Source organism: Rattus norvegicus, chromosome 9 (assembly GCF_021556685.1).
Source record: "Rattus norvegicus strain SHRSP/BbbUtx chromosome 9, alternate assembly SHRSP_T2T, whole genome shotgun sequence".
Classification (NCBI taxonomy): domain Eukaryota; kingdom Metazoa; phylum Chordata; class Mammalia; order Rodentia; family Muridae; genus Rattus; species Rattus norvegicus.
This window is the reverse complement of record NC_141542.1, coordinates 81,583,009-81,594,893: the sequence shown is the minus strand read 5'-3', so window position 1 is coordinate 81,594,893 and position 11,885 is coordinate 81,583,009. Positions and strand designations below refer to the sequence as shown.

Here is an 11,885-nt window from a genome sequence, read left to right as displayed (position 1 = left end):
TATTCTTGGCCAGGAGAATTCTTAGTAGGAGAAGCAGAAACAAAAGACTCACAATGTGCTTTTTGACCCATAGACTGCAACGCCCAAAATTAACCTGAAAGCCGCACCAGACCACAGGAACTTTCTAGAATTCTGGGAGTTGTAGTTCTTGGAGAATAGCAAAGTCTCATGGGAAAGTACCGTGACCTACGGGTTTGTCCTTATAAGTCCTTGCAACCCATGGTTTGAGGCCTTTCTAGATGGGAGATTCCAGGTAATGGCCCTAACCAATGTCCACCTCTTAGTCAATATTTAATATTTAATATTTAATATTTAATAAAGCTTGGTTCAAATTTAGCCCAAAATGATGGGGTTTGTTTCTCTGGAAAACCTCAGGAATAACAAGACTATAATGAGAACATCTGTTAAAGAACTAAATGCTTTATCAGTATATATTAATGTACTCTAGAATTCTCATTGAATGTGTAAGTTATTACCTCTCTCCTCCACACAGTACTATTTAGAAGTGGGTGGGAAGTGAGCAATGATTAATGCTACAGTTGCTGTTTATCTTCCTGTTACTCAGGACTCCATGATAGCAGGAAAGTCAGAAGTACAGCCTGCAGAATGAATCCTGAGCACTATGCAGAACTAAATGATGGCCGCCACATTCCTGTGCTTGGCTTTGGAAACTTTGCCCCAGAAGAGGTAAGGAGAGTGGTGTTGGAGTTCAGAAGAAAACAGACCAACAGGACCAACAGAAGCTGAAATTTGAATATGTGGTTAACAACTGTAGTTTTTAGTTCTGCCTTCACTTTCGGTTTCAAGCCTGAAACAAGCCTGCTTTCAGTGGGATGTGAGAGAGATAACTTAATACCCATCCTCACTGCATAAATGCTAGCCACGGAGCGTCAGGCATGTCATGTCTTTGTGGGTTGTTTTCATGTCTTTCTCTTTTTTCTGAGATATGTCTATTCATATCACTTCCCCTCAATGTAATTAATTTTGTTACAGTGTTTTCTGAGTTCTTCATGGATGCTGAATAGTAATTATTTTCCAGATAACACATTTTTTTACATCACTATGGTCAGAACACCTCACAGGAACCAAAGAAGGAATTGGTGTTTTGAGTTTTTGTTTGTTTGGTTGGTTTGGTTTTGGTTTATGGTTCCAGAGCTCCAGTTGGTTGTGGCCAGCTTTGCCTGAGCAGAGAACATCGAGGTGGTAGGAGTGCTGGGGTTTGTGGAAGCAGCTGTCTGTTTTCCTATGGTGGAAGATAATCAGGAAGACAGTGCCAAAGGAAGAAGCTAGGGCAGGATACAGTCCAAGGACATAAAGACCCCAGCCCCTACTTCCTCCAAACAGATCACATCCCTACTTTCCATCCCCCCCCTACACACACACACATACACACACCAAAATAAAATCAAGGGATTAATTCAATGATCTGGTCATGATCTAATTACCTCTGTAAAATCCAATATGACATACCCAGAGGTATGTTTCAGTAATTCCTTGGAGCTTTGGTCCAAAAAAAAAAAAAAGGAAAGGAAAGGAAAGAAAAGAAAAGAAAAGAAAAGGAAAGAAAAGAAAAGAAAAATCCAAACCTGCATAGACACACAGCTGGCAATGATTTTCATCTGTAGGTTATTTCTCCATTCTGTTATTCCATTTGCTGCAAAGAAACCTTACACAAAGATCTACAGGCAAGTAGACTTCTGAGAGCCAGAGAAATCGTTTTTTCTCCAGGGATGAGCACACTGATTGGTTTTATTCATAATTAAGAATTGAGTCTCTCCTCAGCTGAAAACAGTATATTCACATATTCTCCAAGTGCAATGTGATGGGGATTTAGTGTGTTCTGTGTGGAAGCAGGAGAGACTTCCAACACACTTTCCTTGCTATCTCTTGCAGTGTGCACTGTCTTGGCTTGTCTTACTTCATAACTGCTTTAGTCTTGGGCTGAAAACTTTTCTCAGATGCCTAACTCTCACCATTTGAGAAGAAAAGACCCAGTCAAACCTGGGAAGGCACATCACCCTGAAGATAGAACTCATGCCACACAGCAGAAACATGTAGTTTGTAAATAGCTAGCTGTTCCACAATTCATTCAATCATGCAGATCTTAAAATATTCCTTTGGGTTGCTATTCTAGGTTCCCAAGAGTATGGCTATGGAAGCCACCAAAATAGCTATAGATGCTGGGTTCCGCCATATTGATTCAGCTTATTTCTACCAACATGAGGAGGAAGTAGGGCTGGCCATCCAAAGCAGGATTGCTGATGGCACTGTGAAGAGAGAAGATATATTCTATACTTCAAAGGTATTGCACATATATAGTATGCTGGTGTGCAAGTGAATGAAACTGGTGTGCAAATGAATGAAATTGGTGTGTTGATATTTATATGATTTGATCAGTAGACAAATTAGGCATATTGGTCTAGTGTTTAATTACATACTTTCAACCAATGCTGAACATAGGAAGTTGGTGATCTCTCCTCATCACTGTTTAAATTTGTAACCTTAGTGTAAAATTATTAGTGTTTTAGTCTTACCTGAAAGCAGTGTAATTTAACGTGGACAGAGCTTTGATAAGACTACAGTTTCCTAATCTCTTAGGTGACTGATATTTCTGAAGATTTTTGACATCCGATTTTTACTTTCATCAGTGATAGAGAAGAAAAATTTTCTTCCTGAGCATCTCACAAAACATTGCTAGAGTCTTGTATTGCATCCAATATATATTAAAGTCTCAGGAATATTTCCTTTTGTTTATGTAAATGAAAGGGATATTAACTCTTTCCTATTAAGTGAATGGATAAAAGAATAAGATAGGAGCCTCCTTTGTAAACTCTTGTGAAATATATCTCAGAGGTTGGTTGTTACTGTTATTATATCCGATTTTTACACAAGTATTAGTAATTTCCTTCCATTTTCCTATAGATTTGCCAATAACATTTAAATATACATCAAATTTGACAACAATTAGACAATGGAAAACTCAAGATTTGACAGAGTACTTTTGCTCTGCGGAGATCAGCTTCTGATCAGTTTAAGAACTCTCAATTTTCACTCTCTAACATCTGCAGCTTCCCAGAACATGTCACAGACCAGAGCTGGTCCGGCCTTGCTTGGAACAATCACTGAAAAAGCTTCAACTGGATTATGTTGACCTCTATCTTATTCATTTCCCAGTGCCAATGAAGGTAAGCCTCTTTATCACAACCAGTAATTTCATTGGTGATTTATTTAGACCTAGGCAAACAGATAGAAATGTAATGCATGCATCATGGAAACCATTCAAGATAATTTATGGGAAAATCAAGGGACCCAAATCATGCCAGATGAATGAATTTGGAAAAGTCTTGAGAAATGTGTCTGCATATATATATATATATATATATATATATATATATATATATATATACCCTTTGCTACAGGTTTGTCTTTTGTTCTATCTTCCCCCCATCGGTAGCAAATATGGCTTGTTCAGGGTTCAAGGTTGTTCAAGACATTATCTACATCTTCCTGCATAAAAATTAATCTTGATTTAGTCTTTATCCTCATTTCAAACTGTGGGCTCTTTTTACTTTTAATCTTTGGTTTTTCAGTTAATCTTTTTTTGTTTTTGTGTTTGTTTGTTTGTTTGTTTATTTGTTTAAGATGGGTCTAGCTTTGAACTTGCTATGTAGCCAAAAGTAACAGTAAATGCAGATCCCTCTGCCTCCAAGTGTTAGGATTATAAGTACGCACTCTCATGGCCACTGGTCCACTGACACTGATAACTGCACAAAGTTAGGCAAGTGGAAGGAACAAAAGACTGCTTTAATAAATAAAGTGGTGTCTCCCGTGGAAGAGCGCTGTGCTGGCAGACCGTACATTCTTAGTCTCGAGTGTGTTCCAGCTATGCTGACCTGCTGGCCTCCACTGCTGGCAGCTTTGGACTCTCTTTCAATCATCTGAGTGCTGGGATGACCGTGTGCATCCGGGTACCCGGCTCGTACTGAATGGTTTTGAACTTTTTGTTTCAATTAGCTGGTTTACACACGTTCCTTAAAATCTATGACTTTATTCTTATCTGTAAATGTCAATAATACTACCACATAACTCACAGAGAAGAAAATAGATGAAATGAATTGATACAGCACCTGGAACATGGCCAGCACTTGATAAATATATGTGTCTTAATGTTTGTAAAATAATACGTAACAAAACAAATGATAACTCTTACTCCATGTCTAGAAATAATGGAAACTGTACTCAACTTGACATTGTTTAGTCAACAAAAAAATGACATTTGACTATTGATATCTTCCCAGTGATTCAGTCCCCTTCAGTCTGACCCTTGACATACTGAACTAAAAATAAAAACAAAAACAAAAACAAAAAGCTTAAAATCAAACACAGGATGACAGACTTACGCCATAAATGGTGCTTTCTGGGACACATTAGTTGAGGATAGAAAACATTTGCTCATTAGGATGCTTAAGCTTATGACCTGGAAAACAGATTTCTCAGTAAACACATGCAACATTCTGAAAAGAATCCAAACCCCGGGAATTCATGGGTCACACTTCCTAGGTGGAGCCAGGATTTGTCTACACTTTATTCACCACTGAAAGGGCTGCAAATGGACTCACCCTGAGGAGTTTCTGTCAGCTTTAGGATCTACAGCTGAGTGCTGTTGCTATTGACATTTTTTCTGACGTATCTTTGATGTTTAGAGAAAATTAATCTAAAGAGTTATGCTAATCCCAGTGTCTTATCTACTTTCCCGTTTCCATATTTTCTTTCTTCTTAGTTCATATTTCTCATAACTGAAAATAAAAAAGTCCACAGACCCAGCCAGTATTCATCTATTTATTCACTTGCTTACTTTTGAGACAAGGTCTCACGTAGCTCACCAACGAGTGGAGGGTGAGTTTGAACTTCTCATCCTTCGGTCTCCATCTCCTAAGATCTGGAATTACAGCCATGTACCATGTACTTGGTACATGCAGTGTTGGGGATTGAATCTCAGGCCTTGCGCAAGCTGTATCACACACTCTACCTACCAGCTAAGCTGTATCCCCAGTTCCTTGATGGACAATGTTTAGCTGCCATGTCTAACCTTTGACCTTTGACATTAACATTGATAGGAACACTAATTCTGTAACCATGTCAAGACTGCAATTTCTTATTTGCTGCAGATCATGACCATGTAACTATTGACTTTCTCAGTAGCAGACAGATGTTTCTCCGGGGGAAATCACAATGGTATTAAATAGTAATGCAGGTCAAAAGAGACCTAGGGAAATGCTGTGAATTAACACATATAATAGATGTGTCTTAGTCAGGGTTTCTATTCCTGCATAAACATCATAACCAAGAAGCAAGTTGGGGGAGGAAAAGATTTATTCAACTTACACTTCCACATTGCTGTTCATCACCAAAGAAGGTCAGAACTGGAACCCAAGTAGTCAGGGAGCAGGAGCTGATGCAGAGGCCATGGAGGGATGTTACTTACTGGTTCGCTCCCCCTGGCTTGCTCAGCTTGCTTTCTTTTAGAGCCCAAGACTACCAGCCCAGTGATGGCACCACCCACAATGGACTGGTCTCTACCCACTTGAGGACTAATTGAGAAAATACCTTACAGCTGGATCTCATGGAGGCATTTCCTTAAGGAAGGCTCCTTTCTCTGTGATAACTCCAGCTTGTGTCAAGTTGACACACAAAACCAGACAGTACATGATGTTTGAGAAGAAAAGACATGTCACCTTAAATATTCCTTACAACTTCATACAAAATCTTTTGCAAATATTAACCTAATTTATGAAAACTATGAAACCTAACATATGTATACTGTATACATTGCCATGGGGACAGTCATGAAATTGGTGAGATGGTTATAATGGCTGTTTCTATTCTAGCCAAGCAACAATCTTACTCCAACAGATGAACATGGGATATTATTTGACATTATGTGATCTCCGTGACACATGGGAGGTGAGTACTTGGGATAAAGAACACAGGGGAAGTTAAGAGAGGGAGTCAGGTTGCCACTTCACATGTGAGTGTCAGACATGCATCTTTAGATCAGGAAACTCTTATCTTCACTAGGGCTATTTTGCTGCTGTGGGGAAGAAGGCGTTATTGGAATATATTAGAGACAAATGGGAAAGCATTGGGGGAAATACCTTCTACTGTGTGCAATAGCCTCTCTACTTCCCATGGAGAACAAGGCTGCTTCCTAAGGAAAACAAAGGCATCCTTTCTGTCTTCTGCCCATATTTAAACTTCTCTCTCTCTCTCTCTCTCTCTCTCTCTCTCTCTCTCTCATAGAATAGTTTATTCTGTACTAAATGGGGAGGGGAATTGAGGGGGTAGTAGCGACAAACAAAGGGAAAGAGAGAAGAAGAAGAAGAAGAAGAAGAAGAAGAAGAAGAAGAAGAAGAAGGAAGAAGAAGAAGAAGAAGAAGAAGAAGAAGAAGAAGAAGAAGAAGAAGAAGAAGAAGAGGAAGAAGAAGAAGAAGAAGAAGAAGAAGAAGAAGAAGAAGAAGAAGAAGAAGAAGAAGAAGAAGAAGAAGAAGAAGAAGAAGAAGAAGAAGAAGAGGTCAGGCAGGAGTACATGGAGAAGAGAGAGGGGAAGGGGAATGGGGAGAAAGGGGGATCAGGAGCAAGAGGAGAGAGCAAGAGCAAGAAAGCAAGGCTTCTCTCTTCTTAATAACCAATGCAGTTAGCTTTATTTTCCTTTCCTGACAGTATTCTTTCTAGCAAGACAACATTGCATGTATAACCATCTACCATCAACTTCATAAAGTATTCTTTACTCCCTTCCCCCTACCCCAGGCCATGGAGAAGTGTAAGGATTCAGGGTTAGCCAAGTCCATCGGGGTGTCCAACTTTAACCGCAGGCAGTTGGAGATGATCCTGAACAAGCCAGGGCTCAAGTACAAGCCTGTGTGCAATCAGGTGAGTGATGTATGTATGTATGTATGTATGTATGTATGTATGTATGTATGTATGTTTGTGTGTATGTGTGTATGTATGTATGTGTGTATGTGTATGTATGCATGTATGTATGTATATGTACATATGTATGCATGTATATGTATGTGTGTATGTGTATATATGTGTATGTATGTATGCATGTATGTATATGTACATATGTATGTGTATATATGTATATGTGTATGTATATGTACATGTGTGTATGTATATGTATATGTATGTGTGTAGTATATACATATGTGTATATGTATGTGTATATGTATGTGTGTATATGTATGTATGTATGTATGTATAACTTGCTCAGTTTGTATAGTGTTACTTGTATGTATGTTTTCGAGCCTGACCATTGTATTATATAACCAACTGATATCGATTTCCCTAGAGGATTTTTTAAAAACAATTTATTTTTTTATTTTGTATGTAAGATATATGTAAGAAGTCTTTCTTTCTGTCCATCTCTGTCTCTGTCTCTCTCTGTCTCTCTCTCTCTGAGGGGGGCAGGCATGCTGTGGTGCATGTATGGATGTCAGAGGTCAACCTCATAGGGTTGGTTTTGCTTTTCTCTTTTCACCTTTATGAGGGTTCTGGAGATTGAACTCAGGTCCCACCGGGCACATGTGGCAAGCTCATTCATCCACCTCTCTCTGCTTCAGTGCCCAGGTATACTCAGCAGAATCCCTGCCAAACTCACTCTTTTGTCCTTCATACCTGTCCTCGTGAGTCCTCACACAAATTCTTGCTTTACTGGTACAGTGCAAAATCCAAAGCTTAGTGAGCTTCTTTTCCATGCAGCATCTGAGGTTACCAGCACTAAACTATACATACTTACATATATACACACATATATGTACTTGTGTATCACACCTCCTTTGGGGGTCAAATGACCCTTTCACAGGGTTGCACATCAGATATTTACATTATGACTCCTAACAGTAGCAAAATTATAGTTATAAAGTAGCAACAAAATAATTTTATGGTTGGGAGTCATCACAACGTGAAGTACTATATTAAAGGGTCACAGCAGTAGGAAGGTTGAGAACCACTGTCTATACACACAGGCATATATATTTGAATCATATCTGTAGAAATGCTGTACACAAGTCATAACCAGATTCTGTTTGCACTGAAGGTTTGGAGTAAGAGAGGGTGAGCTACTGCTTCAGGAAACTGGTGATGTAGTTTATGGAAGGATTATGTTTGCACATTTGAATGCCCACATTCCATTACCTTCCAAGCAGGGCAACGAAAGTGAGATGATTTTGTTATGGCTAACAAACATTTACTATGCAGTCACTTTGTGGCAATAAGGCAGATTATATAGGTAGTAAATGAAAACCTTCTGTTGTAATAATGGCCAGGGGAGTCATTCGTTCTACACGCTGAGCCTGCACTAGACATCTCTTCACCATTTCAGTACTTCTGCTCACCCCAATTATCCCTTTTGGGATGAGTATTAACATGGAAGCCTTTGTCATGACAACCCGAAGAGAGCAACGGAGGAGATGCTGTGGATGCTGATCCACATCACCTCTGGTCAATGTTGACATCACCGTCAACCCACACTGAGCTGGCCTGAGAGGGGTGAGCATGGTGTTTTGGTGATACTTTGAAGACAATAAAGTTTTGTTCTATGAGGCACATGTGACCACCACTGCTGTCTTTTCTCTGCGTGGCTTGTTTCCATCTGAGTCACTGAAGAAAACTAAAATTTTGAGTGTTGACAGGGAAGGATGTGAACAGCCAGCTTGGAAGGATTAGCGGTTGGGTGTGTGGGGTTGAGGAGAGGGGACTTGAACAATCCTCTGTTTGAGATACATACGTGGACATGTTAATAGGCTTACCCTATAGACAAAGAGAACTTCCCTCCTGTGATGGTTTGCATATGCTTGGACCAGGGAGTAGCACTATTAGAAGGTGTGGCCTTGTTGGAGGAAGTGTGTCACTGTGGGGGTGCATTATCATCGAGGCAGGCATGGTGCAGGAGGAGCTGAGTGCTACATCTTCACCCGAAGGAAGCCAGGAACAGACTCAGAATCCTAGGAGGAGCTTGGAGGAGGGTCTCTAAGCCCACCCCCACGGAGAGGCTGAAAACTAAATCAGCTGACAGGTGAAAAACTGCTGAATATTTTATTCTGTATCCAACTTGCTTAGTTTTAGAAATAGACTTGAACTTGATATGCATTATCCTTTCAAAAATTTTTATTGATGATGATGATTATTATTATCATTATCATTATTATTGTGTCTGATGGACGTTAATTGTGGGGACATGCGTGCAACAGGGCACGTGGCAGGCAGAGGACAACTCAGTCGTGGGGTCTCTCCTTCTGCCATGTGTCCTGGGGACTGAAGTCTGGTCATCAAGCTTGTGTGACAAACTCTTTTTCCCAGCTGAGCCATCTTGCCAGCTCTCTTTCAAATATAACAACGGTATATACATACATATAAGACACAAAGTAATCTCAAATTCATTATTCGGGATGCACTATTTAAGTGGTAAATAACAGATTTCAGACAAAGTCTTCAAACTCAAACCATTTGAAAACAGTGCATAAACACAGCAGGACACTTTCAAAAACCACTAGCCTTTTGTAGTCTCTTTTACAAAAGCGCACATTTTGAATAGATTTGGGAGGATAAAATTTATCAGCGAGTTTTGAGGCTCTAAACCTTTATTTTAGATGTCCTTTCGGCAAAGCACGAGACAGGGTCATGAGTAGTGGTCTTTTAAAGGTTGTTAAGGACATGGTTACTTTTCTTTTTATTTATTTTATGTATATGACTACAATGCAGCTATCTTCAGACTCACCAGAAGAGGGCGTCAGATCCCATTACAGATGGTTGTGAGCCACCATGTGGTTGCTGGGAATTGAACGCAGGACCTCTGGAAGAGCAGTCAGTGTTCTTAACTACTGAGCCATCCCTCCAACCCTGGACATAGGTATTTTTAACACAAGCTTCCAAGCACCCTTCTTATGGCATGTTTTGTCATGGCCCAGAGAAGTGGTTCTCAATGGGTGAGTCGCGACCCCTTTGAGGTCACAGACCAAATATAGTGCCTATCATAGTTACATTATGGTTTATAGCAAACCTACAGTGATGAATTAGCAATGAAAAAATGTTATGGTTGGGGATCACACACTATGAGGAACTGTATCAAGGGGTCGCAGTGCTAGGAAGGTGGAGAACCACAGTCCCAGAGGCTTTCTGAAGCCGCCGCCCTCAGGAGACACATAACTGCCCAACCTGCTCATCCCATATGTCTTAGTCAGGGTTTCTATTCCTGCACAAACATCATGACCAAGAAGCAAGCTGGGGAGGAAAGGGTTTATTCAGCTTACACCTCCACACTGCTGTTTCATCACCAAAGGACGTCAGGACTGGAACTCAAGCAGGTCAGGAAGCAGGAGCTGATGCAGAGGCCATGGATGGATGATACTTACTGGCTTGCTTCCCCTGGCCTGCTTAACTTGCTCTCTTATAAAACCCAAGACTACCAGCCCAGGGATGGCATCACCCACAATGCGCTAGGTCTCTCCCCTTGATCACTAGTTGAAAAAATGCCTTACAGCTGGGTTTCATGGAGGCATTTCCTCAAGGAAGGCTCCTTTCTCTGTGATAACTCCAGCTTGTGTCAAGTTGACACAAAAAACAGCCAGTACACCATATCACATCCACATACCTGTAGAATCCCTTCCTTAAGTTAGAGGAGGCATTCCTTTCACCGGTCCTGGAATCTTGGGTTAGCTTTTAAATCTGCTAACTCTCCGAGTGACCATCTGGGTTTAAATACCATCTATGGGCTGAGAAACCCTAGATCAGGATCCGTTGTACAGCTTCCCCTAAACACTCTAGACAGGAAGCCAGGTGATTCTCCATAGCCTTGCTTCCATTTCAGCGACATCTGGAACTTGGTGTTTCTCAAAACAAGCTCCCTTATATCTCCTACCACCTGCTGAATATCTCCTGTCACGGCATTCGTAGACTTTATGAATGACATTCAGTCATTTTGCCCAAGAGATTTTAGCTTTTTATAACTCTACATTTTACTTGTACTCAAGAGATCTGAGTAAAAAAATGAAATTTAGAATACGTCAGAGCTCGTTGCAGCTGATTTAGATACATCACAGACACACAAAATCTGAGGTAAAGCAGCTACAGTTGGAATGTTATCAAAACTTTCACTTTGATAATAACTCAAATACCTAAGAATAAATTTAACACCGATTACAGAGCTTCCACAGAGAAAAATAATAAGATATTGAAGACAAAATCTAAGACTTGAACAAGTAGAAGAAAATGCTTTCTATTCCTGTAATAGGGCAGATGACGTACCGAAATACAAATTTACTTGAAGTAATGTATACTTTCATACAGTACATTTTATATTCTAGAAGTCTTTTTAATTGGATACAATTTTCATCAGATGTATATGAAGCATTAATGAATAACAAAAAATTTACAAAAATACAATCTTATTTCACTGGTGATGACCATTCTCAGTTCAGAGGACTTGTCTGACTTGAGATGAATACCTGAAGCCAGGGTGTTCAAGTTGCTTTTGGATATATCGGTTGTATCTAAGCAAGCATGTCTTTATGAAATTAAAGGACCCAAAGTTTTCCCACAAATCAGAATGACTGAGAACATTAAAGCGTTTATTACACGGACACAGTTCCCTGAGACAGCACTGTTGGAGGAAGCACAGGCGAGCCACTAGGTGGCACTAGAAACCTCACACTGTAAGCAAGCATCAACACTGGTTTCCCGCTAGAGGGAAACAAGTGACCTTAAGACTTACTAGCTGTGGGTGAATATGTTACACTTGGAAAATTCATGCTCACTCTGCTTCTCACAGGGTGTAATCTGGAGCTGTCTAAACTTTCCAGATATTTCTGGGCAATTTGGAGTTTACA

The 11,885-nt window shown here is 40.0% G+C and overlaps 1 pseudogene; it reads left to right on the top strand.

The window, feature by feature from the left end:
- Nucleotides 1-606: 606 nt before the first annotated feature.
- Nucleotides 607-10,966, top strand: LOC148003764 (prostaglandin-E(2) 9-reductase-like; annotated as a pseudogene).
- Nucleotides 10,967-11,885: the final 919 nt, after the last annotated feature.